Genomic DNA, 25,327 nt, shown 5'->3' on the forward strand with positions numbered 1-25,327 from the left:
TCTTGCAGCAATGATAACAATTCTATGAGCCTCATGTTCTCACCCGTGGAGAGAAAATTGAGATTATAATAATTATTCTGTGAGATGCTAAATGGAAAGAGCTCCCTATCATAGACTAACTCTATTTTTCTTTCTTTCTCTCTCCCCTCCCTCCCTCCCTCCCTCCCTTCCTTCTTCTTCTTCATTATTGTCATCATCACCATCATCATCATCATTATTATTGTTATCTATCTCTCTATAACTATATAATGGGGCACATGATGTGATAATGGGTCAGATTTGAAATTGGGAATGCCTCAGAATTTTCAGGGTGTATGGTTGTTGCAGTAATATGAACAATACTCACCTAATGAACGATGAGTGTGTGTTTATAACATCTATAATTTTAGTGATTTTAGTCATTGAATCCATTTATATATTCCATCATTCAATCAATATTTACTGAGAGCCATCTATTGTCAGGTTTTGAGTTAGATGATGGAGCCACCGAGAAGAACAGCCCACAGTTCCTGCCTTTAAAAAATTTATGGTTCCATCATGAAGTCAACAATTCAACAATTTCAATACGAGTCCAATAGTGAATGAACTTGCTAATGCCTGTTAAAATCTTTCCTTGCAGAATCTTGACCCCACTGATTACACAACTCATCCTTGAGGGAATGTTCTTATAAAGTGGTTCAGCCTCCCCAGAACAATGTTAGCCAGACATCTCTCACTGCGTTCTAAGGCTGTTAGCACTAGCCACACACACATCTGTCAGGGATACAATCTAATAATCACTGGAGCTCACTCAATATTCCTCAAAGGCTCATTTAAAAGCATGGTTTAAAAAGCTCACAGCTTATGACATCTAACAGTTTTCTTGAACATATTTTTGATTTGAACCTGATAACCAGAGAATGAGGAATGAATGTGGACTCCATCATAGTAGTTATTCACCGGCTCCAACCCCTTAATATTTGTGCTTAGTCTGCTAGCACTGGCTGACACTGAGGGTTGTGATAAAGATAAAATCTTAGAAAACTGTTATTAGATTAATTAAAAGATAGATTGGAGTTGCACCTTGGACTACTACCTCTTGGCTACAATTTTATCCTCTTCTCTACTGCATCATGCCCATAAGCATACAAATATCCATTTGGGAAAAAAATAAACACCCTCCCTTGATCACTTATCACTCTCCAGTCACTTGATTGTTTCTCTTGTCTTCAGAGCCAGCCATCTAGAAATAGTCTCTGTGTCCTCACCCCCAGTCAAACCTCCATCTGCTACAGTCTGGCTTTTAGTCTCACCACTAAATGGAAACACATGATTTAAATCATCACAAATCACTTGTGCTATGGTTACCAATTTTCTCTTTGATGCCAAACCATCAAACCCTTTTCTGTTTTCATCTTACTTTACCTCTGGGAGCAGACAACATAATCACCTGCTTTCTTCTTCTTGAAACACTCTCTCCCCTCCATGCTTGGCCTTCCTGATAGCACTCTCCTCTTTTCCCTCCCTTGTTGGTTTCCACTGCTGGTGTCTGCATCTCTACATGAGCTCAAATACTGATTCCTGAGGATTTGGTTCTTGGCCTCTTCCATTGGTATACTTTTTTCTAGGTGATCTCCTCTATTCCCATGGATTTAAATACTATAGTTAGTGGTTTTTTAAAAAATCTGAAGTTATGTCTGCAAATTCAGAATCATCTCTGAACTGTAGATACTTATCTGTCTTGCACATATCCACCTTGAAATATTTCTCAAATATCTCAAACATAACCAGACTTAGCAGAACTCTTTATTTCCCATTTAGCAGAAAAAATATTTTAACATCCTGTCTTCCCTGTCTTGGCAAATGACTCCACCACTTACCCTGTTACCCAAACTGGAAACACAATAGTTACTCTTAATCCCTCCCTTTCTCTCCCTCTTATTCTTTCTCTATCAGGTACATCTTATTGATTCTACCACCAGAATATACAGCACATCTGTTTACTTATTTTAGTCTCCCATGTCACCAGGATGATCTGGCCTCATCAGCTCCCATCTGGAATTCTACAACTGGACTCTCTGCTTCCACTCTGCCCATTTCTAACACATTGTCCATGAAACAGAAGTGATCTTCATTGAAGTGAATCGAATCATCTTACTCTACTCCTTAAATACTCTAGTGGATTCCTATTCTTATGGAATAACATCTAAATTCTTTACTATGGTCTATAAGGCCATGAATAATTTATCTTCAGCCTTTTTTCTTTGACCCACTCTGCTCTTTGAATTCCTCTGGCTAACCCAATGCTTTCCTAACCTTGAGCTTTTGCAGAAGCTCCTACCCATGCTTGAAATATTCTTACCCTGACCCATTACGTCTTTTATGTGTTAACTTGAATATCACCTCTTTATAAACACACTCTATCACCCTTCATCTAAAGAATGCCCAAATTCTTCCCTATTCTGCTCACTATTCATGTCTGCTTGACATCTTTCTTTTTTAAAAATAAATTTATTTATTTATTTATTTTTGACTGCATTGGGTCTTTGTTGTTGCGCGTGGGCTTTTCCCTAGTTGCAGCACGCGGGGGCTACTCTTCGTTGCAGTGCATGGGCTTCTCATTGTGGTGGCTTCTCATTGTGGTGGCTTCTCTTGTTGCAGAGCATGGGCTCTAAGTGCGTAGGCTTCAGTAGTTGTGTCACGCGGGCTCAGTAGTTGTGGCTCGCAGGCTCTAGAGCGCAGGCTCAGTAGCTGTGGCGCGCGGGCTTAGTTGCTCCGTGACATGTGGAATCTTCCTGGATCAGAGCTTGAACCCATGTCCCCTGCATTGGCAGGCAGATTCTTAACCACTGTGCCACCAGGGAAGTCCTGCTTGACTTCTAATATATTCTTTTCATCTGTGAACTCAATCCTTTCTCCCACGCTGGGAAATTATCTTCTATTTTTTCTGTGATTATTTCCTTTTTCTCACGTTTCTGGTGTTTCTGAAATTTTATTAGACAGACATACTTCCTATATCCATCTTCCATATCTTTTACCTTTTTTCATGCTAATGCTTGATGTTTGTTTTTTAATTTTTAATCTGGTTTGATAGATTTCCTGGACTTTATGTTTTGGATCACTGATTTGGTTTTCAGAAATTTCTATTCTATTCTTTTGCTATTTTTTCATGTTTTTAATTATATTTTTTCATGTTCTCTTAATAGTGTTTCCTTATTTTTTTAATTCTGCCTTTCATGACATTCTGTTCCTGTTTTATGAAAGACTCAAACTTTTCTCTGAATACTGATTATATTCTTGTTTAGCTTATATTTAGATTATATGTAATGTTTAGTTCTTTTCCATTTTTCTTCTTAGGGCTGTTATTCTTTTTATTCACCTAAAACCTTTTCTTGCAAACCCTTGGTTTTCCTCAAATGCTCTGTAAGTTTTGGCTATCTGAGTATATTAAGAACTAGTTTGATTGGTGCACTAGAAGGAGTGCTCCTCCCCTCCCCCAATCATATGGATCTGTCTCCAAAATGGGACTCTCTCCTGAACAGGAGAAATAACAGTGAGCTTTACAGAGTTCAACTGTACCTGTTAAAGAGGGAAGCTTCCCTATGTTTTGCATGGGCAGGGAGTAAACAGGTAACTCAGGAGCAAAAAATTGCCTAAGAGAATTAACTCTCTGGTGGGAACATTTAATGTATATCTCTCCTGGGTGTCCAGATCTTATTTTAACTTCATCTGGATCCCCTTTTAAGGTCTTGAGTTATCTCAAGTTCCTCTCTGTTTGTCTTTCAGACATCAGCACTTATACTAAGAGTCCTCTCTAACATGATATTTCTAGTTGTTTAGAAAAGAGTTCATAGCATTTTACCTAGTGAGCAAATACTGCAGCCAGCAGCTCCATATATGTCAGTGATGGAAAGGAGTTGTCTTACTCAGCTGTTCTTGAAACAGGCTTTTAACCTTGAACTTGAATGATTGCCTCCTGCCCACACCTGCTCTGTGTTTGTTAAGTCCAGCTTAGTGTCCCTCAGACCCCTGTTGGGAAGAGTATCTCTTCTTTCTGCAGCAGCTTTTGCCTGTGGGTATGCAAGCTGCTGATTTCTCTACCTTGGTTGGATTTTCACTCAACCTCTTATACGTTCTACCATGAAGACACAGCTCAGAATTTCTGATCCACTAATGGTACCCATTTAAATTTTAGCACATATTTTAATTATATATTTTAAAGTACCTTTACTATTATTTATATTGGAATTTGGGAAGATAGGGAAATGAATACATGAGCTCAATTCTGCCACCATGTATTGGAAGTTTCTCTCCTCCTTCAGCTCCATCTCCTTCAGTGTGTCTTTCTGTCCCTGGGGTCCAAGACATTGGTTTCACAAGGCTATCCTGCCATTGTGGCACAGTATGAGATATCAATGAGTTAGTTGAAATACCCATGAGAAGTGTCGAGAGAATCAGGTATGGAAGCTTTCTGGGAAAGTGGATTAATGTGACCAGCTGGAGCCATGGATATTCACAGTGGAGCCAGCCCAATAGTCTTAACAAAGGGGATAAGTTGAGGCTAACTTTTGAAAAGAAAGAAGGTGCTAGGTCACAAGGGAGGTGATTCAAGCCCGAGAGGACAGGATGTATCAAGGCATAAGGTAGGAAAATACAACACAAGGTGAAATCCATGAATAGTTCTATATGGTTGGAAGGGAAGGAGTGTGTAGGGTATGAAGCAGGATGCAAAATCAGGAGGCAGATCCTGAAAGGCTTTATCCGTTGTGCTAAGCAGTTTGGAATTTACCCCAAAGGCAGCAGTGACTCACTGAAGGATTTTAAACAGGAGGATAACATGATTAATAAAGGCTAACATTTAGTAAGGATGTGACAGGCAATATTCTAAATGCTTCATATGGATTAAGTCATTTAAACCTCATGACAGGCTGATGAGGCAGATGCTATTAATATCCTATTTTCCAGTGAAGGAACAGACTTTGAAACAGAAGTTCCTCGAGGACAGGTTATTCATCTCTTTACAGATGGATCCTGAGGTTCTAGCACTGGGACTGGCAAGATGAACATATGTTGAATAAATGAATGAATGAGGCACATAGGTTATACTCAGGAAAAAGCAGAGCCAGAATTAGAAAAGGGGTGGCCTGACCCCAGAGCCATTACATTTAACCACTATCATAATTTCTACATTACAAAGAAAAAAAGATAATTTGGGGTGGAAGGAGAAGATACTGGAATCTGATAGATCTGGCAGGAGCTTAACAATAGAATTGAAAGCATTATAGTGTAACTCAAAGTATAATTGTTGAATGTTAATTTGACGAAAATCACTGTGAAAAAAAAGTAAATACTAGTTATTTACTTATTTGTTGTTTTGATTTGTCACTATCTTCTTCCACTGGAATCTAGTCTTCATGAGAATGAAGATTTTGTCAACTTGTATACTGTTGTATTTCGAGCACCCCAAAGAGTTTCAGGCACAGAATAGTTGATAAATAAATCTTTGTTGAGTGCATGTATGCATGTAAAGTTACATAAGTTTGAAAACACTGCACACTGGGTCTCCCTTTTGGTGATTCATGACCCATGTTAGGATATTAATTGTAATAAAGAAGGCTGCTTAATTTTTTTAACCTAATGTTCTCAAATTTCATTTACCCTCACACTCTTTTATCTTAGAGTTAGTGCTTTTCTTAGAATCAGTATATTGGAATTAGAAAGACTCTGGGGGACCTTCTCTAAGGGAAGTTTCTGCTCAATCTTTTGTTACAGCGTTAAGTTGTTTTATATCCTGCAAAATATCTATATGGTACCCACTGTTCATAAAACAAAGAAACCATCACAGACAATGACATAACAACCCAAATAAAGCAAGTGCAGTGTGGTCCATTTGGGTTAAGTTAAGTAAGCAGCACTGTCTGGTAAGTCTGCATGGGTTTTGTAAAGATACAGTTTCCAAGGGCACCCAGTGTAATGTGAAAAAAAAAAAAAAAAGAGGTGGACACCTACAATATTAGCATGAGTGTGCATGGATTAATGTATAGGATTAATATGGATTAATCCATTAATATGGATTAATGTATAGGTACCTGTGATGCTACTGGGACTGCCTGATTCACACATCCCTTGTCTTTTCCCTGCTTTGCCTTGAACCATGGGTGTTTGGAGGGACGTGAATCTGCAGGCTTTGTCTCCCAGATCCCCCTGTCATCTGGCTTCCAGATGGGTTCAGCCAATGGAAGGCACTGACAAGAGGAGCGTGGGAGATGCCAGGACATTTTTCTCCCTTTTTAACTGTCTTAGGTGGCATCTCCAGTAGCAGTGATGTTCCCTCCATTGCTCCCTTTCCTGCTGTACAAGACTGTGGTACCTGTTTCTTTAGGATGACATCAGTGCCAGGGATACAGGAACACCACATTCTCTCTTCAACTCTCCTGCCTCAGGATGGTAGTGACTTGATGTTGCTAATTCCCCAGTTGCCTCATTGCTCCCTATTTAGCTTGTGAGCTCCTTCATTGTCTCTGAAACCAATGTTCTATATTAAATTCCCTCTGCTTTGAATACTTAGGGTCGTTTTTATTTTCTTAATCATGCTCTAAATGGTCAACATGGATGCATGTTGTGGTCCATGCATGGTCAACATCAAAGAAAGAAAAGAGTGCTGTTGGGATCATCTTTCTAATCTGCGAAACAAATGGTTTAGCTGTAAGATGAACTTCCATCTTTGAAATTCAAAGGTTTCATAAATGACATTTATTTTTTAAAGGGTGGTCCAAGGATCACCTGTGTCAGAATTTCCTGAGAAGTTGGCTAAAGAGGCATATTCCTGGACTCATCTTGATGTGGATGGAGAATCTGAAATTCCAGTCAATTCTCAATGAGATTCTTATAAAAAAATAAAGCTTGAGATCAAAATGTCTACCATCTTTGATCTTCCTGGGAATGTTTTGCAGAGAAATGACATGATGTGTGTATCAAGAGATTCTGAAAGATTTTCATTTACTCTGTTTCAAGAGACGCCATCTGTCAAATCAAGAATTTTAGATGAATTTGGTTAATTTTTAAAATGTCATAGTCTAGGTATCTTCCAGAAGTAAACTAAGCCTTAAGCAGGGGTAAATATGTTTCACACACTTCTAAGGAATTTTACCATCCACAAAGTAGGAACATATGAAATATAAAACAATGTGCAGACTAAAATTTTATGACTTTTCTTGTTAGACTAGTGATTGCCAAATCTAATTTTATCATACCCCAAGGAAAATTAACTTATGTAAGGGGTAGCAAGTATTTTGAATAGATTTCCAATACAGATAAATTTTTAGACATTGCTTAAAATATGCACCATCCAACACTTTGAAGAGAACATAAACAAATTGTTTGCTTCAATGAAAAAATGTGGTAATAACCTGTTCTTAGCTTAGGTTCTCCTAAGCAAAGCTTGAGGCAAGAACTTGGGTGCAGGTTGTTTGTTTGGGTAAGTGAACTCAAAGAGGAGGAGGTGGGAATTGGGAACAGAAAAGCCTCCCCAAGAGGGTGCTATCAGCTGATTGTGACTAAGGACAGCAGGGGCTGGATCCCAGCAGGGACATTTTGATGAGACAAATAGAGTAAACGTATTTACAAAATTGCTCTCCAGTTGGACAGAAGAGGGAAATATTCAACCACCAGTCCTTGTCCTTCCCTGGTCAAGGATTCCCTAGTGGTCCATTGACACCTCATACTTCCAGGCATGTTCATAGGTCAGAATGGCTGGATGGGTCTCTGCACCCACTCCATGCAGTGGTGGCCAAGTAACGCTGGGCCAAGCTGCCCAGAGTTTATACCTGCACAGAGCTGTTGCTACATGAATGGCTTCTGTAAAAAGGTGGGCGAAATATGACACAGGAAGCCCAAGAGGGACTTCTTATTTTTTACATACTTAATAATCAGAAATGATTCCCCAGGCAAAGGAGTGTGGTTTTTCTCAAATACATGAATTATAAATATTTTCTCTCCAGAGATGGTTTTTATATTTTTAGTCTGGATTATGTTTATGCCCCATCTCTTCTCCTCCTGGTCTGATGGGAAACATTTGTCCCTTTGTAGTTCACGTGCAAAACTTGGAAAGTACCCGTGAAATAAAAACAGGTTAAAATAAATTCCCTATGAGCTACAGCTTGAAATTGTTTATTTGGGAACTGGAGAGAGTGTGTTGGACACTAAGCAGATTATGAAGTTACCACCAAGAGGACTTCTAAGCATAGGTTGCTTTTAAATCATTTTGATAGTAACATAAGCTGTGGCATGCTGGAACCATTTGATAAAGTGCAAGACTTGTCCCCCCATGCTTATTTAGAATAAGAACCATGAGTCATTTTTTTTTTTTTTCTTCTCTGGATGGTCTCAACATCCTCCATACCATTTTCTACCCCAACTTTCCCTCTTTGTTTCTCACTGCTCCTCACAATATTCTCTCCTTATTTTCAATATTTTTCGTTAAACAGGAAAGGAACAAAGAACATTCTGTAACTTTTCTATTATTTCTGCTGGTGTAGATTCATTTTTATTTACCTATACCTGACTCTGCATTCTTCCAGAAACTATTTAGGCTGCCAATGCTGGTCTATCGCCTGGCTCTTGTATATTGGTATGAACATAGACCCCGGAGTTCGTCTATCCTGGATTTGAATCCTGACTCCACCACTTATAAACTGTATGAATTTGAAATGTCCCTTAACTTATTTGAACCATCTGTCCCCTCCTGTGAAATGGAGCTAATACTATCTCTCTTATAAAATTATTATGAAATCTAAATGAGGTAATAGATGGAGAGGGTTTAACATAGTGTCTGACACATAAGAAATTTTTTTTTTTTTTTTTGCGGTACGCGGGCCTCTCACTGTTGTGACCTCTCCCGTTGCGGAGCACAGGCTCCGGACGCGCAGGCTCAGCGGCCATGGCTCACGGGACCAGCCGTTCCGTGGCATGTGGGATCTTCCCGGGCCGGGGCACGAACCCGTGTCCCCTGCATCGGCAGGCGGAATCTCAACCACTGCGCCACCAGGGAAGCCCAAGAAACATTTCTGATACATGGTAACTGTCATCATTATTTAGTGCTGTCCATAATTTGTGTTTTTCATCTGTATCCTTAGATGTTATCTAGGAGTTTAACAACATGTGTATGGACAGGATCTCCTGGTAATGGGAGAACTTGGAAATCAGTCTGTTCTACTAGCTTTAAACTCATGCTCTTTGACCCAGAGTGCTAATGAACTAAGTGAGTGGAGAAATGCACATGGAAACAAGACTGAACGCATCTTGTTTAACAAATCTGGCCGGAAGAAATGGTTCTTAGAAGAAACCTCGAAGCAAAACCTTTCGACTTCTGACTTAATTGGGAAAGGGTAATGGAGAGCTGACCTGCCTTGGATGAGAACTTCAAATGTGAATAGCATTTTATTAAATCTCTCAAAGTCAGAAATAGCAATAGGTTTTGTTGCTGTATCTGCAACAATGTAAAACGTACGTAAGCTTCCAACGAGGAAACAATGAGGAAATTGTTAATGGCCCTATTTTGTGCTCTTCAATCCCACCCAAAGTGCAGTCAATACCACACAGTACAACATTTTACTCAAGTTGGTGGTTCATATGGGCGATGTGAAGGCAGAAACAATAAGAAAATGAAGCTGTGCTGTGAGATCTAAACTATGAAATTCACTGGAGCGTACAGACCATACATGTGAGTAAACTTTTATACCAAAGTGGGAAGGAAGGGGTCTTCCTTGGTGGTCCAGTGGTTAAGACCCCACGCTCCCAATTCAGGGGGCCCAGTTTCGATCCATGGTCAGGGAACTAGATCCTGCATGCTGCAACTAAAAGATCCCGTATGCTGCAACTAAGACCCGGCGCAGCCAAATAAATAAATAAATATTAAAAAAAAAAAAAACTGGGGAGGAAGAGCTGGGAACTTCTCAAACTCTTATTAATGTATCTTGCTTGTGATATCAGGAAGACAGGACTAGACTCTGATAGGAGGGAGAGCAGGAACCTAATCAATGGCCTTTGATTCTGTTTGGAGAGACTATGAGATTAAAAAAAGGATGGTCAGCTTGAAACATGGGAAAAGGGAAGTCAGGGAGCCAGAATTTAGGGTTTATCTAGAGACTGCCCAGGAGAGAAAGCCGCTGGTGTGATTAGCATGAGTCTTGCTAAACCCCAAAGATGTTTTCTTCTGAGGAGGGTTGCTAACCTGATTTCATGGGTATATGACTACATTACAGAAATCTCAGCACAGTTTTAAAAACTGGCATTTAAAAATTGCTTGCTGGGGACTTCCCTGGTGGTGCAGTGGTAAAGAATCCGCCTTCCAATGCAGGGGAGGGGGGTTCGATCCCTGGTCGGGGAACTAAGATTCCACATGCCGCGGGGCAAGTAAGCCTACGCGCCACAACTATTAAGCTCGCGCGCCACAACTATTAAGCTCGCGCGCCTCAAAGAGAGGGCCCACGAGCTGCAAACTACAGAGCCCACGCACTCTGGAGCTCTCGCGCCACAGCTAGAGTGAAACCGGAACCGACCATGTGTCCTAACAAAAAGATCCCTCATGCCTCAACAAAGATCCTGTGTGCCGCAACTAAGACCCGACGCGGCCAAAAAATATAAGGAAAATAAATAAATATTTTCTAAAAAATGATTTTATCAGCCATTAGAATAGAGAAGAAAAAAAAAAAGAATTGCTTGCTAGCAGAATTATGGTTAAATTTGAGATGGGATCATCCCAAAGTAGGAAATGAAGTCTTGAAGTTATTTATATTTTGTATAGCAATCTTATCAGAGCATGAACTCTCTGAGTTACTAAAATCAAAATATTGGTGTACATGCTGTTGCATCTGCTTGGAATGCACATCTCCAGATCTGCTCAAGGTGGACCCATCATATCCTTTTCATCAACACAGGAAGCATTTCCTAACCAGGCACTTTAAAATCATGTCACCTCCATGACACAACCAGCCACATTGCCATCCCATGACCTGAACTCTTTCATTGACCAGTGTGAATTTCTTTGTAGGAGCTTCACTATCTGATATGACCTTATTGTTTATTTAGTTTTGCTTGTGTATTATATGTCTTGTACAGAGATGTAAAGTCTGTGAAAGTGAAGGCTCTGCCTATCTTGTTTAAAGTTAAGTCCCCAGTAGTCGGAACAGTGACTGATGCATAGTAGATGACCAATCATGAATATATGTTGACTAAATGAATCGGTGAATAAAAAAAATTGAACTAGATTTGTGGTTGCATTTTTCTACTGTTAACTCAATATCAGCAAGTTAGTTTTAGCAAATCATCATCTTTAAGATTCAGGCATGATTCTTGGTTTCTGAAATATTTTTGTGTATTAATTGTAAATCTCTCCAGTTTTTGTTGTTTTGTTTTACTTATTACAATATATTATCCTAAAAATAATTTACATCAATCCTGAGAATACATATCAATGCTTGTCTTTTATTTTATTTTTTATTTATTTATTTTTTTACATCTTTATTGGAGTATAGTTGCTTTACAATGGTGTGTTAGTTTCTACTTTAAACAAAGTGAATCAGTTATACATATACATATGTTTCCATATCTCTTCCCTCTTGCATCTCCCTCCCTCCCACCCTCCCTATCCCACCCCTCTAGGTGGTCACAAAGCACCAAGCTATCTCCCTGTGCTATGCGGCTGCTTCCCACTAGCTATCTATTTTACGTTTGGTAGTGTATATATGTCCATGCCACTCTCTCACTTTGTCCCAGCTTACCCTTCCCCCTCCCCATATCCTCAAGTCCATTCTCTAGTAGGTCTGTGTCTTTATTCATCTTACCCATAGGTTCTTCATGACATTTTTTTTCTTTTCTTAAATTCCATATATATGTGTTAGCATACGGTATTTGTCTTTCTCTTTCTGACTTATTTCACTCTGTATGACAGACTCTAGGTCCATCCACCTCATTACAAATAGCTCAATTTCATTTCTTTTTATGGCTGAGTAATATTCCATTGTATATATGTGCCACATCTTCTTTATCCATTCATCCGATGATGGACACTTAAGTTGTTTCCATCTCTGGGCTATTGTAAATAGAGCTGCAATGAACATTTTGGTACATAACTCTTTTTGAATTATGGTTTTCTCAGGGTATATGCCCAGTAGTGGGATTGCTGGGTCATATGGTAGTTCTATTTGTAGTTTTTTAAGGAACCTCCAATGCTTGTCTTTCAAAAGTTATTTATTTATTTTTGACTGCATTGAGTCTTTGTTTCTGCATGTGGGCTTTCTCTAGTTGGGCGAGTGGGGGCTTCTTTTGTTGCGGAGCACAGGCTCTAGGCACGTGGGTTTCAGTAGTTGTGGTTCACAGGCTCTAGAGCACAGGCTTATTAGTTGTGGCTCACCGGCTTAGCTGCTCCGCGGCATGTGGGATCTTCCTGGACCAGGGATCGAACCCATGTCCCCTGCATTGGCAGGCAGATTCTTAACCACTGTGCCACCAGGGAAGTCCTGTCTTTCTTTTAAAGGGTGTCTGCGCATTATTCAAGCTTATGTACTCTTAGACAGAAACATCATTTTACGCATTACATATATTCCAGAAGGCTACAATGTAAGACAGGACTCTGAGTAAAAGAATGGAATGAATTTGATAAAGTTTCAGGAATCAGGAAGTGCTAGGTGATTTGTGGGGCTGAGGATGGGGACTGGTTTCTCCACCAGTGCTTCTCTGTACCTTAATAACCTGGATGATTTGAAGAAGAGCTTGGAGCTGCTCAGTGTCTAAACACAAACTTCCTCCACCTGTGAAACAGACAGCCAGTCATTCATTCACAAAACAAATAAATATTTACCAAATATTTGCTGTGTACCAGGTACTGCTAAAGAAAAAAAATGAAATAAAACTTGATCTTCCTCCTCAGGAATATGCAGTTTATCTTTTGAAGTTTTAATCTCCGATCATGGACTAACTCTTCATTTTAGAGACCCTTGTCTCTCTGGTTTTCCTTCAGGACTTGCTGCTCAAGTGACTCCCTTTTCTCCCGTGATCCTATTCTTCATGTTCTGTCCCACACTTTGCTGAAAACCAGCTTATACCTGATGAGGAATCTGCTTGATCCTGTATCCATCACTTCTCCACCAGGTTCCCTTTTTCTTCAATTCATCAGTCTCAATCTGCAGCCAACTTTCCTCCAGAAGCTCCAACCCCACTGAATTAATCTGGCTTGCCATCTGGCAACTCAACCATTTTACTACTTAATACAGTCTTCCCAGTTTATCCCTAAAATGTACCTGCAAGCCCAGTGCTCCCTGAACCTGGTTGGGGAGCCACATTAGTGGATGACTTTTCTACTACTTTCTGCTGCTGCTGCAGATGGTGATGGTGATACCAACATCCAGACTTGTCATGGATGTCAGGGTCTCATCCAATCCACACAACCACAAAACGGAGGCGGGCATTATCATCCACACTTCAGAGATTAGAAGACCCAACTCCTCGAAAGTAAAATAGTCTGCCCTACATCACCAAGTGGGAAAGTGGCAGGTGGGTCTGTCTGTTCCCCAAACCCGAGTTATTTCCAAAAAATATCTCTACTTGCTATATTGCTTCCCTTGCAATTCAACTCCAGAGTCTTCTTGCCCCTAAAACCTAGAAACATTCCTGTAAGCAAAGCTAAATCAGCACAGCCCCTGAGAACATGGCAAAAATGAGTCACTGTCTGTGAAAACTCTTTTCAAACTTAAATACTATAATGAATTTCTCTCTGTCTTCCTAAATATATAATTCAAACTTATTTAGCCTCTCTCCCTAGGTTAGATCTTTTCTGATCATGATGGGAAAACACGCCTCATCATTTTGACCATTTCACCCATTTAAACATTCTAATACGTTACTTATACCAAACCAATTTCCAAAACCTGCACTATCCAAAATGGCATCCACTAACCACGTGGAACTCTTTTTTTGCGGTACGCGGGCCTCTCGTTGTGGCCTCTCCCGTTGCGGAGCACAGGCTCTGGACGTGCAGGCTTAGCGTCCATGGCTCACGGGCCCAGCCGCTCCGCGGCACGTGGGATCTTCCCAGACCGGGGCACGCACCCGTGTTCCTTGCATCGGCAGGCGGACTCTCAACCACTGCGCCACCAGGGAAGCCCCACGTGGAAACTCCTGAACGCTTGAAATGTGGCTGGTCCAAACTGAGATGTACTCTGAGTGCATCACACTGGACTGTGAAAATTTGTATACAAAATGACCATATATCTCATTAATAATTTCTTGAGTACATGTGGAAATAATATTTTGGATATATTAGGTTAAGAAAATGCATTATTAAAATTCATTTCACCTGTGTTTTCAGTGTGGCTAGTGGAAAATTATAAGTCACATCCATGGTTCACATTATATTTCTGATGGACAGAGCTGGCCTTAGTAGTTGTAGTGATATCAGTTCAACCTATCAGCTTTAACTACATTGTTATATCTAGAGTGTATAATATTCTGTTTTGCACAACTGGAAAATGCCATCCATTTTTTGAACGTATACCTAGCAGTGGGTCTTTATGGAATAATGTCCATTAAGAATGGTTGTGTGGCAGAGGGCACTCCAGCTGCTCTGTAGGGTCAGTCCAATGGTCCAGCATTGGGACTTGCTTACAACGGCACATTGTCTGTACCAGACTTGGGCTTCCTTGTGTGCTCTGTATTTGTAGCAGCAATTATGGCTTCCAGGGTCAGGCACTTTCAGGCAATTAATAACCAGTTTGACTAAAAGTCCATCAGCTTTCTGGCCATTCATTAAATGCTAGGAAATGCTTTACCCCAAGGTCAATACTGCTTAGCTCAGTCATACTTTATGATCGAGAGAAAGAATGCTTTCCTCTTCATTGTCAATAGTATTGATTGGCAGTTCTTTGGGTGGCCCTCGTCATTTTTATTTGCTCCCCCCTTTGTTTTCAACTGCCAAGGGGGTGACATCATCTTTCCTTTTACAATATGGACATTATTGCAATGCCGAAAGCCCAGTACAAGGAGATCCACTGTCAGACATTGGACCTCACCTCTTCATTATTATTGTAAAGTGACTCACAAGGGAAGGGAAATTCAGAGAAGTGAGGAGGCCCATACTGTAAACTCTACAAGTCACTAGCCTGATAAACTACCATCTTTACCACCAGCCACAATGCTCCCATTAAACTCAAATGGAAGAGTAGGTATGACTAATTTTTCCCTTTACCTGCCAAAAATAAATCACAGCACTGAGCTGGAATGAGACACAGACTTTTCCAGGATGAAGAGTTGAGTTGGAGGCTGAAACATCGGAAACATTTTGAAAAGGAGCCAGGTGGCCTGAGCAGGGGATCTCTGAACAAGCTCCTCAGACCATATCCTTCTATGAAAGCTGAGTTGTTAGAGACAGGATGTGGTGGCATTTATGGAATTTTACTAGATATTAAATATGGATTGTCTTTTTTGATAGCTCACTCATTAATTAATTTATATAAGTCTCTGTCCTTCTAAGACCTTCACAAATGTTCATGCTAGGGATTCTAAATCTTCCCAAAAGTCATTTATTTAAAATTCACAGCAGCTTATGTACAAATATTTTGTTTGCATCTGATTCACTGCAGTTCAACTGCATCACTCAATGCAAGCAATGCCTAGAATATAAGAGGTAACAGAAAGAACTTGGGTATTGGGGCCAGACACTTGGCAGATTAAACTCTAACATTTCATTTTGTGTTTTGAATGCTTCACTTGTAAAATGGGGCATTAATATGTATATTGTGGGATAAAATATATAAAAGACCTCCTAACAGTGCTAGTGCCTTGTGGATATTATCATAGTGACTGGGTTAGTCCACAGTGGAATGACAGAGCTGAAGCTTTTTATTACTTTTGATCAGAATCAGTATATTTAAGTGGCTAGCACAGCGATTTACACATAAGAAGCATCAAATAACTGATTCCTTTTATTATTATCATTATTATTGCTTTTATCTAATCCTGATATCTTTGGAATGATGTAGTATAATTTACCATCAAAGATGCAGCTTGGAAAATTCATTATTAGGATGGTGAAAATTTAATTATTGGAAAACTTCTTGGTGCTCTCTCAGATCATACTTCAGCTCCGCCATATAGAATCCATCACCGTGGGATAGACATCTGTTCTTTGGACAGGCTGGAGAGGACGGAGACGGAAAGGGTGTGTTCTGGAGTGAGAAAACTTGAACCTAAATCCTGGTTTCATTACATAACCATCCCGTCACCCGAGGCAAGTTATTTAACCTCTCCATGCTGAGGCTTGGATTCCTCACCTATGAAACAGAATAACATCTCAAAGAGATATTTGTACACCCATGTTCATAGCATCATTATTCACAATATCTAAAAGGTAAAAGCAACTCAGGTGCCCAACAATAGATGAATGGATAAACAAAATGTGGTCCATGCATATAATGGAATATTAGCCAGCCTTAAAAGAAGGAAATCCTGTCACGTGTTACAACATGGATGAACTTAGAAGATGTTAGGCTAAGTGAAGTAAGCCAGTCACAAAAAAGACAAATATTGTATGATTTTACCTATATGAGGTACTCAGAGTAGCCAGATTCATAGAGACAGAAAGTAGAATGTTTGGGGACTTCCCTGGTGGTCCAGTGGTTAAGACTCTGTGCTTCTACTGCAGGGGGCATGGGTTTGGTCCCTAGGCTGGGAACTAAGATTCCACATGCCACGCAGCATGGCCAAAAAAAAAAAAATTCTGCTCACATAAAGTAGACTGGTGGGAGGGAAGAATGGGAAGTTGTTTAATGGGTACAGAGTTTCAGTTTCGCAAGATGAAAAGTGTTCTGGAGATGAATGCTGTTGACAGTTGTACAACAATGTGATTATATTCATTGCTGCTGAAATTTACACATAAAAATGGTTAAGATGGTAACTTTTGTTATGTATATTTTACTGCAATTTAAAAAATTAAAATATTAAAAAACCCTGAATAACTATCAATTTTTTTAACTTTTTTTCACTGAGTGGGTTAAATGGAATAATGTCTTTTATGATATACCCTAGTGTGGGGTATCTAAGTTCAGGTCAAATACATTGTAGTTAAAAAAAAAATTACAAAAACAAAACACCAACAACAACCAGCAAAGGAATGTGTGTGAATTCACAACAGTTAGCTCTGAGCTAAGATTGTTAAGGCTGAAACAGACCAAAGTAGTTCCCCCAAACATGGAGCGAAACAGCGGTTAGACGCAGGCCAAGACGAGGTTCTTAGCAAGACAAGGCAGTCAACCTGTGCAAAGGTGAGGGCTGATCTCTTAGATCCCAAGGATGAATCCCAAGTAGAGCCAGCAGGAGGCAACAAAGAGGGGAAGCACACGGAATTAGGACAGCGCTTGGAAGGAAGGTCAGAGGGAAGTCTTGTGGATGGTTTCCCACTGTGGCGGGAGGTCCCTGGGTGTGCCCCCAGCCGGTCTAAAGTCCAGTCCACTGAACACAGCCCCTGACACTCAAGTAAGCAGTAATTTTCCCTCATTATATATCCTTTTCACAGACCTTCACTCACTTGGATGTGTCTTTCCCTGATGCTAACAAGCTTGGCAAACCTGTTCTTCCTAACGAAACAATGTTCCATAAGCAGACTTTTTTTTAATAAGAATATTTCCTAACCCATTGAAATGGTTCAGTACCTGCTGGGTTAGCAGGGGCTATCTCCTAGTAGGACATGCCCAAGCCCAGTTGGGGCTACCTCAGGTCAGGCAACAGAGATTTTTCTCAAAGGGCTGGGTCAGTTTGCTCTTTCGGCCCATTTGCACCATCCCTGCAAATCTGGCCACATTTGCTCCTCCTGATCTCAAATATTCCAGTTTTTAATTACTTCCAGGCCAGTCGATGTGACTGCCCCATCTGCACAATGCACATGTGCCAATTCAAAGTCTGAAGCCGATGAACTAATAGAGCCAACTGAAGACCTGTTGAAGGAGGCAAATGGAGCCACACCGCTGCTGGAAAATTCGCCCGGAGTGCCTGCCAGCACTGGGCCCTTTCCAAGCAACGTCTGAACCACAGGCCAGTTATGAAAGGACCTCTGAATTCCGTATTCTGCCTCTGCCTCTCCAGAAACCAAAGGATGATTAAAGCATGGGATGCCAACTCCCCATGAGCGGGGGCATGTACCTCATGATCAATAACTTCCTCGGCTGAGCAAGTGTTAGCAGAAGTTAGCAGAAGCAAAGCCCAGCAGAAAGGCGAAATAAACTAATGCCGGTACGGTTCCTTTTCAAAATACAGCCTCATTTGCCCCTGAAATCCAGAGTCAAGCCCATGACATCCAATGCTCAGTTTCACCTGCTCTTCTGTGTTTGATAGCTTTAGAGATTTTTGTGTCTAGTATTGTCCCTTAATAGTATTTCTTTCTACTTAATATATATAAAGAAAAAAAATATACAGGTGTGATATATACATATGTATGTGCTTCTCTCTCTCTCTCTCTATATATATATATTTATATACAAAATGTCAGTTTGAATCAATACAGTTAAATCCAGTCTGTTTCTTTGTATTGCACCTTAAGACAATACAAATGTTTAAATTATACTCCCAGAAATAGAATAATATTATTCTTGTGGTAAAATTTCTCATATCAGCAGGGAATATATTTGGTAGAGTTCAATTCAGATTTTATTAGACATCTAATGGATGCTAATTTTTCCCAGTTTAAGTACCTTCTAAAAACATACCTTTAATTAATTTATTCTTTTTCTCGATGTGTATTTATCGAGTGTCTACTATGTGTCAGGGTAAATCTACATTTAACAGTGAACAATAAAAAATATGTAGACAAAACTCCTTACTTCATGGAACTTATATTTTCATATTATTTACCTTCTACTTCTTTTCTTTTCTTTTTTTTTTTTAACATCTTTATTGGGGTATAATTGCTTTACAATGGTGTGTTAGTTTCTGCTTTATAACAAAGTGAATCAGTTATACATTTACATATGTTCCCATATCTCTTCCATCTTGTGTCTCCCTCCCTCCCACCCTCCCTATCCCACCACTCCAGGCGGTCACAAAGAACCGAGCCGATACCTCTGTGCCATGCAGCTGCTTCCCACTAGCTATCCACCTTACGTTTGTTAGTGTGTATATGTCCATGACTCTCTCTCGCCCTGTCACAGCTCACCCTTCCCCCTCCCCATATCCTCAAGTCCATTCTCCGGTAGGTCTGTGTCTTTATTCCTGTCTTACCCCTAGGTTCTTCATGACATTTTTTTCCCTTAAATTCCATATATATGTGTTAGCATACGGTATTTGTCTTTTTCTTTCTGACTTACTTCACTCTGTATGACAGACTCTAGGTCTATCCACCTCATTACAAATAGCTCAATTTCATTTCTTTTTATGGCTGAGTAATATTCCATTGTATATATGTGCCACATCTTTATCCATTTATCCGATGATGGGCACTTAGGTTGTTTCCATCTCCGGGCTATTGTAAATAGAGCTGCAATGAACATTTTGGTACATGACTCTTTTTGAATTTTGGTTTTCTCAGGGTATATGCCCAGTAGTGGGATTGCTGGGTCATATGGTAGTTCTATTTGTAGTTTTTTAAGGAACCTCCATACTGTTCTCCATAGTGGCTGAACCAATTCACATTCCCACCAGCAGTGCAAGAGTGTTCCCTTTTCTCCGTACCCTCTCCAGCATTTATTGTTTCTAGATTTTTTGATGATGGCCATTCTGACTGGTGTGAGATGATATCTCATTGTAGTTTTGATTTGGATTTCTCTAATGATTAATGATGTTGAGCATTCTTTCATGTGTTTGTTGGCAGTCTGTATATCTTCTTTGGGGAAATGTCTATTTAGGTCTTCTGCTCATTTTTGGATTGGGTTGTTTGTTTTTTTGTTATTGAGCTGCATGAGCTGCTTGTAAATTTTGGAGATTAATCCTTTGTCAGTTGCTTCATTTGCAAATATTTTCTCCCATTCTGAGGGTTGTCTTTTTGTCTTGTTTATGGTTTCCTTTGCTGTGCAAAAGCTTTGAAGTTTCATTAGGTCCCATTTGTTTATTTTTGTTTTTATTTCCATTACTCTAGGAGGTGGGTCAGAAAGGATCTTGCTGTGATTTATGTCATAGAGTGTTCTGCCTATGTTTTCCTCTGAGAGTTTGATAGTTTCTGGCCTTACATTTAGGTCTTTAATCCATTTTGAGCTTATTTTTGTGTATGGTGTTAAGGAAGTGATCTAATCTCATACTTTTCAATGTATCTGTCCAGTTTTCCCAGCACCACTTATTGAAGAGGCTGTCCTTTCTCCACTGTACATTCCTGCCACCTTTATCAAAGATAAGGTGTCCATATGTCTGTGGGTTTATCTCTGGGCTTTCTATCCTGTTCCATTGATCTATCTTTCTGTTTTTGTGCCAGTACCATACTGCCTTGATTACTGTAGCTTTGTAGTATAGTCTGAAGTCAGGGAGCCTGATTCCTCCACTCCATTTTTCGTTCTCAAGATTGCTTTGGCTATTCGGGGTCTTTTGTGTTTCCATACAAATTGCGAAAATTTTTTGTTCTAGTTCTGTGAAAAAGGCCAGTGGTAGTTTGATAGGGATTGCATTGAATCTATAGATTGCTTTGGGTAGTAGAGTCATTTTCACAATGTTGATTCTTCCAATCCAAGAACATGGTATATCTCTCCATCTATTTGTATCATCTTTAATTTCTTTCATCAGTGTCTTATAATTTTCTGCATACAGGTCTTTTGTCTCCTTAGGTAGGTTTATTCCTAGATATTTTATTCTTTTTGTTGCAATGGTAAATGGGAGTGTTTTCTTGATTTCACTTTCAGATTTTTCATCATTAGTATACTCTTCTACTTATTTTCTTTCAAAATACTGAAAATAAAGGCACCCTGAATACTTAAGATTCTGAAATGATTATTGCTAGGATCATGGCCATATCATCATGACTTCTCTTAGCTTTAAGGCCATAAATATTTAAACTCTGTGGGTTACCTTGGACTTTGACAGTTTCCTGGGTGTCATTCTCCTATCACCCAGCAAACAGCATTGTCCCTTACACCTATGCCATCCTACAATGACCCATCCAACGACCCACAAAGCCTCTTTGGAGCTCATAAAGGTTGGATCACACTTTTCATGCTGGGAGTATATGCTTTCTGAGCCTGGCATATGTACAGATTCTGGTTGAGATAGTAGGAAAAAGCACAGTCATTTTCAGTGAACTGAATAAAACAAGCAGTCACAAGATGGATCATTGCAAATCCCTCTTAGGGGAAAAGTAAAACAAAAACTCCCTGTGTCCCAGTGACACTGGTGTGCAAACATCAAAGTCTCATGCCCAGTTGGCAGTGCTCTTGTCACTGGCTCTTCAGCATCCTGTGAATTGCTCCTGGACACTGCCCAGGTCCAGGTTTAAGGAGGAAAATTGCCATATTACATCTCCCAGGCTTGTTTACAGTAACCGTCTTCCTCAGACTATGTCACAGACTCTTATTTCCCAGTGTTCGACTTAATCGCTTCTTTTACTGCTCCCTGGACAGCCCACCCAATCCCTGGATATCTGGTTTCTAAAGAAGAGTGTCATCACGAAGCAGGAAGTCTTTGACGAAGAGAATCAGGTAGAAGGACGGAAATGTTTTGCCCGTGTTAACCTGTCCCGAAGCAGTAAGGAGAACAAAAGAACATTGGGAAGGAGAGGGAGACTACCTTTTAATTTGGCTTCCCTTAGTCTGGATCAGCCAGGTCTACCTATGACCTGTCGTGTTGACCAGGCCTGTCAGTTAAAACTAAACACATTTCACAGTGGCGGCCAGCCAAAAACATAAATTCTGCCAAAAACTAAACACTGTAGAAGGTCTGCCTAGTTTTAAAACATCTGTGCCAGCTGCACACCCCACAGGGTGTCGTGGGTGTGATTTTGCAGAAGCACCAGAGGGGCAGTCTTAAAGCCACCAGCTCCCTGATTTGGGTAAGCGTCTCAGGAGTTTTCTTCATCTCCTATGACATAACCAAGAGTGGGTGTGGGGAATGACTAATAAAAAGGGCCATTGAATTTGGTAATATGCCCACTGAATAGCTTCAAGATAGGAAGTTTCCAGAGAGCCCTGGGGGGACTCAGCGGAGGATTGTGGGGAAGTGCAGGGAGTCTGTGTGGAGCTTTCTTTAAAATATCTGAGTTTACAAGGAAGGGCAAAGTATAGGGTGTAAGAAGGTTGAGCTTCAGGGAACGAGGACTGCTGTTTTGTTTTATTGTCTCTTTTAAAATCAGATGAGATCTAAGAATATCTCATATGGCATCCGATTCGCGGAGTCTACATCCCAAGCTAAGAATGGCACGGTGACATTTGGGAACCACATGGCTATATCCAATGACTTGGGAATGTGGGGATCCATAAATACAAGGGCATACATTGCCTAAGAATAAACACACATTCCTATTTTACCGCCTTTGTTTAACAAATATTTCTGAGAGATTTCTGTGTGTTGAGTGCTGAGAATAGAACAATGACCTGTTCTTTCTAAGCACTTACAATTTCATGGGCGATTTCGACAAGTAAGCAGGCAGTTAGGAGGGATGGGATAAGTACTATCAGAGGGATGAGCACAGAGTACCGCAGGGGTATACGGAAGGGACATCTTAATCTTCAGGAGTGTCAAAGAAATCAAAGGAGTTTCTGGAAGGATCTGGAGAATTATGGGAGTCAATTCAGTGATAAAAAAGGGAAGGAAAGTCTTCTATGCACAGGAAATAGTTTCTGGAAAGTGATGTCATGGAAATCCTGTTGGATAAGAAGACATTTGAGTCGAGACCTGGGGGAGGCTAGGGAGCACGCTGGCCTTGCAGATTTCTGGAGAAAGGCCTTGAGAATGACATGCGCTAATGGCCTTGGACTTGCCCTCTCTTATTACCCTATTCAAATGTGCATGATTGCACCTAAGGAGGTGCAGAAACGGCACCTGAAACTGAGAATACTGACTGTAGGATCTCACTCTATGGAAACATTTTCTCTAAAATCTGACAAGTTGTTGTAACAGGGTGGTCTAACCAGGGAAGCTATTATCTAACTTCCAATCTCTAGAAATTGCCTTGATTAATTTGATTTAAAATAAATAAATAAATAAAGCTACACATTCATCTTTCAAAATGTCAAATAATTCTGTCTAAAAACTGTAGTATTTATTTCACCCATCTAGACCCCAAATTCATGTTTCCCAGGAGCAGCCACATATAACTCTATAGTTTTTACCACTGTTATATAACCAACACATTTGATGTTTTCATTTTTAGAGATCATCTATTGTCTTCCACTAAAGATGAGTATTTCAGCATTCTTATACCCCCATCCCAACCAGATACATTTCCTTCCCCTCCTCCACCATTTCCATTCTCCCAATATGAGTTCCGTGTTTATATTATTATGATAACATATATTAGCTAATGTTCACAAACAAAATCCTGTAGTATGCTATGATTATATTTCCTTTCTTGTACACAATTTTGGTTTTCCTGGAGTTTTTTATTTTTTGTTTGCTTAGCTTGCTACGTGCCTCTTAGCAATTCTTCTTCCAAACACTGACAGATATGTAAAACACATCCCCGGTCAGTCAGACACACCAGGTAATCTATGAGTCCCATTCTGTAAATGTTAGAACAGGAATAAGTTGGAAATGACAATCCTTGTATGTAAAGTAATAAAAAGTTGGGGGCTGGCAGAACAGGCTGCATAAAGTCTCTTTTAGGTGTTGCCAATTTTTTGTATACCTCTTCCACAGAAAGATAACATTGCTTTTTAAAAAATGTATTCAGGAATAAATGTCCTTATGATAGGAAGAGGGCTGAGCAGTAGTACTTGGTGATTCTTATTCTGTAGATCATTAAAAAAATAGGAGATAAATATCTGCTAGTCAGTTGAAATGTAAAAGAGAAAGTCTCTTAAAATGCCTTCCAGCTTAAACAGAGAGAGTGCCACACTAGACCAGGGAAAACGTTATGAACACATTTAAGGTATGAACTATGTGAGGATCTATGCCCAGATGATTCTTTCCTGTGTGTGCTCCCATCATGCATTCATATACACACATGTTAATTCTGATGCATGTAATCCATTCCATTATATAAAAGAAAGTTTCCCAGTTCATGAACAAACATTGCAAAATTCTGCTACCAACACCTGACAGAGCCCCAGTAATTAAATATGAAGGCTAATTTAACATGTGAATATAAATGAAAAAATATTAAATGAAAGTCCAGGGTATCAAATATTAAAGAATAACTTATGGGTAACTGTGATTTATTCCATGAGTTCATATATTTTTAAAGACACTTATCACTAATAATATATTAAATTAATAAGTCAAGTGAGAATAGACATTTGAACAAATTCATACCCATCTCTGTTTTTTATTTTTTTTAAGTTATTTTTATTTTTTTGCGGTACGCGGGCCTCTGTCACTGTTGTGTCCTCTCCCGTTGCGGAGCACAGGCTCCAGACGCGCAGGCTCAGCGGCCATGGCTCACGGGCCCAGCCGCTCCGCGTTATTTTAACATGATAAGAAAGACAGTATTTGGGATGTTAATGAACACCAAAAAAGGAAGGGCTCTGAAAAATGAGGTTTGGGAACTGTTTAAAACTATTAAAACTGTTTAAAACATATTAAATAACAGGCCGGAAACAGCAACAACTACAACCAGATTTCTTATTTGCAGATCTCAGAAGCTTTTATGTGCTAATATGCATGTGACTTTCCAAGAAGCTATTTTTTTATTTAAACATTTAAAAAAATTGTATTGAAGTATAGTTGGTTTACAATGTTGTGCTAATTTCTGCTGTACAGCAAAGTGATTCAGTTATACATATATACATTCTTTTCCATTATGATTTATCACAGGATATTGAATATAGTTCCTTGTGCTAATCAGTAGGACCTGACCTTGTTGTTTATCCATCCTATATATACGAGTTTGCATCTGCTAACCCCAAACTCCCAATCCTTCCCTCCCCCACTCCCTCTCCCCCTTGGCAACCAAAAGTCTGTTCTCTATGTCTGTGAGTCTCTGTTTCCTAGATATGCCAAGAAGCTATTTAATATACAGTTTAACAATTAACCTCCTCCCTTTCCCCATTAACATGTCTGTGACTCATTTCTCTCATGGCAAGAATGTCCATACTCAATACTATACTATGAATTAATTTTGTTCTGAAAGATCCAGCCAATGTAATATGCCATGAGCAGATATGAGGTTATGAATATTGGAAAGCATGATAATAATTTACAATTGTTACAAATGACTCACTAACCCTCTTGA

The sequence above is a fragment of the Leucopleurus acutus genome (genome assembly GCF_964270905.1).
Source record: "Leucopleurus acutus genome assembly, chromosome: 1".
NCBI classification, from domain to species: Eukaryota; Metazoa; Chordata; class Mammalia; order Artiodactyla; family Delphinidae; genus Leucopleurus; species Leucopleurus acutus.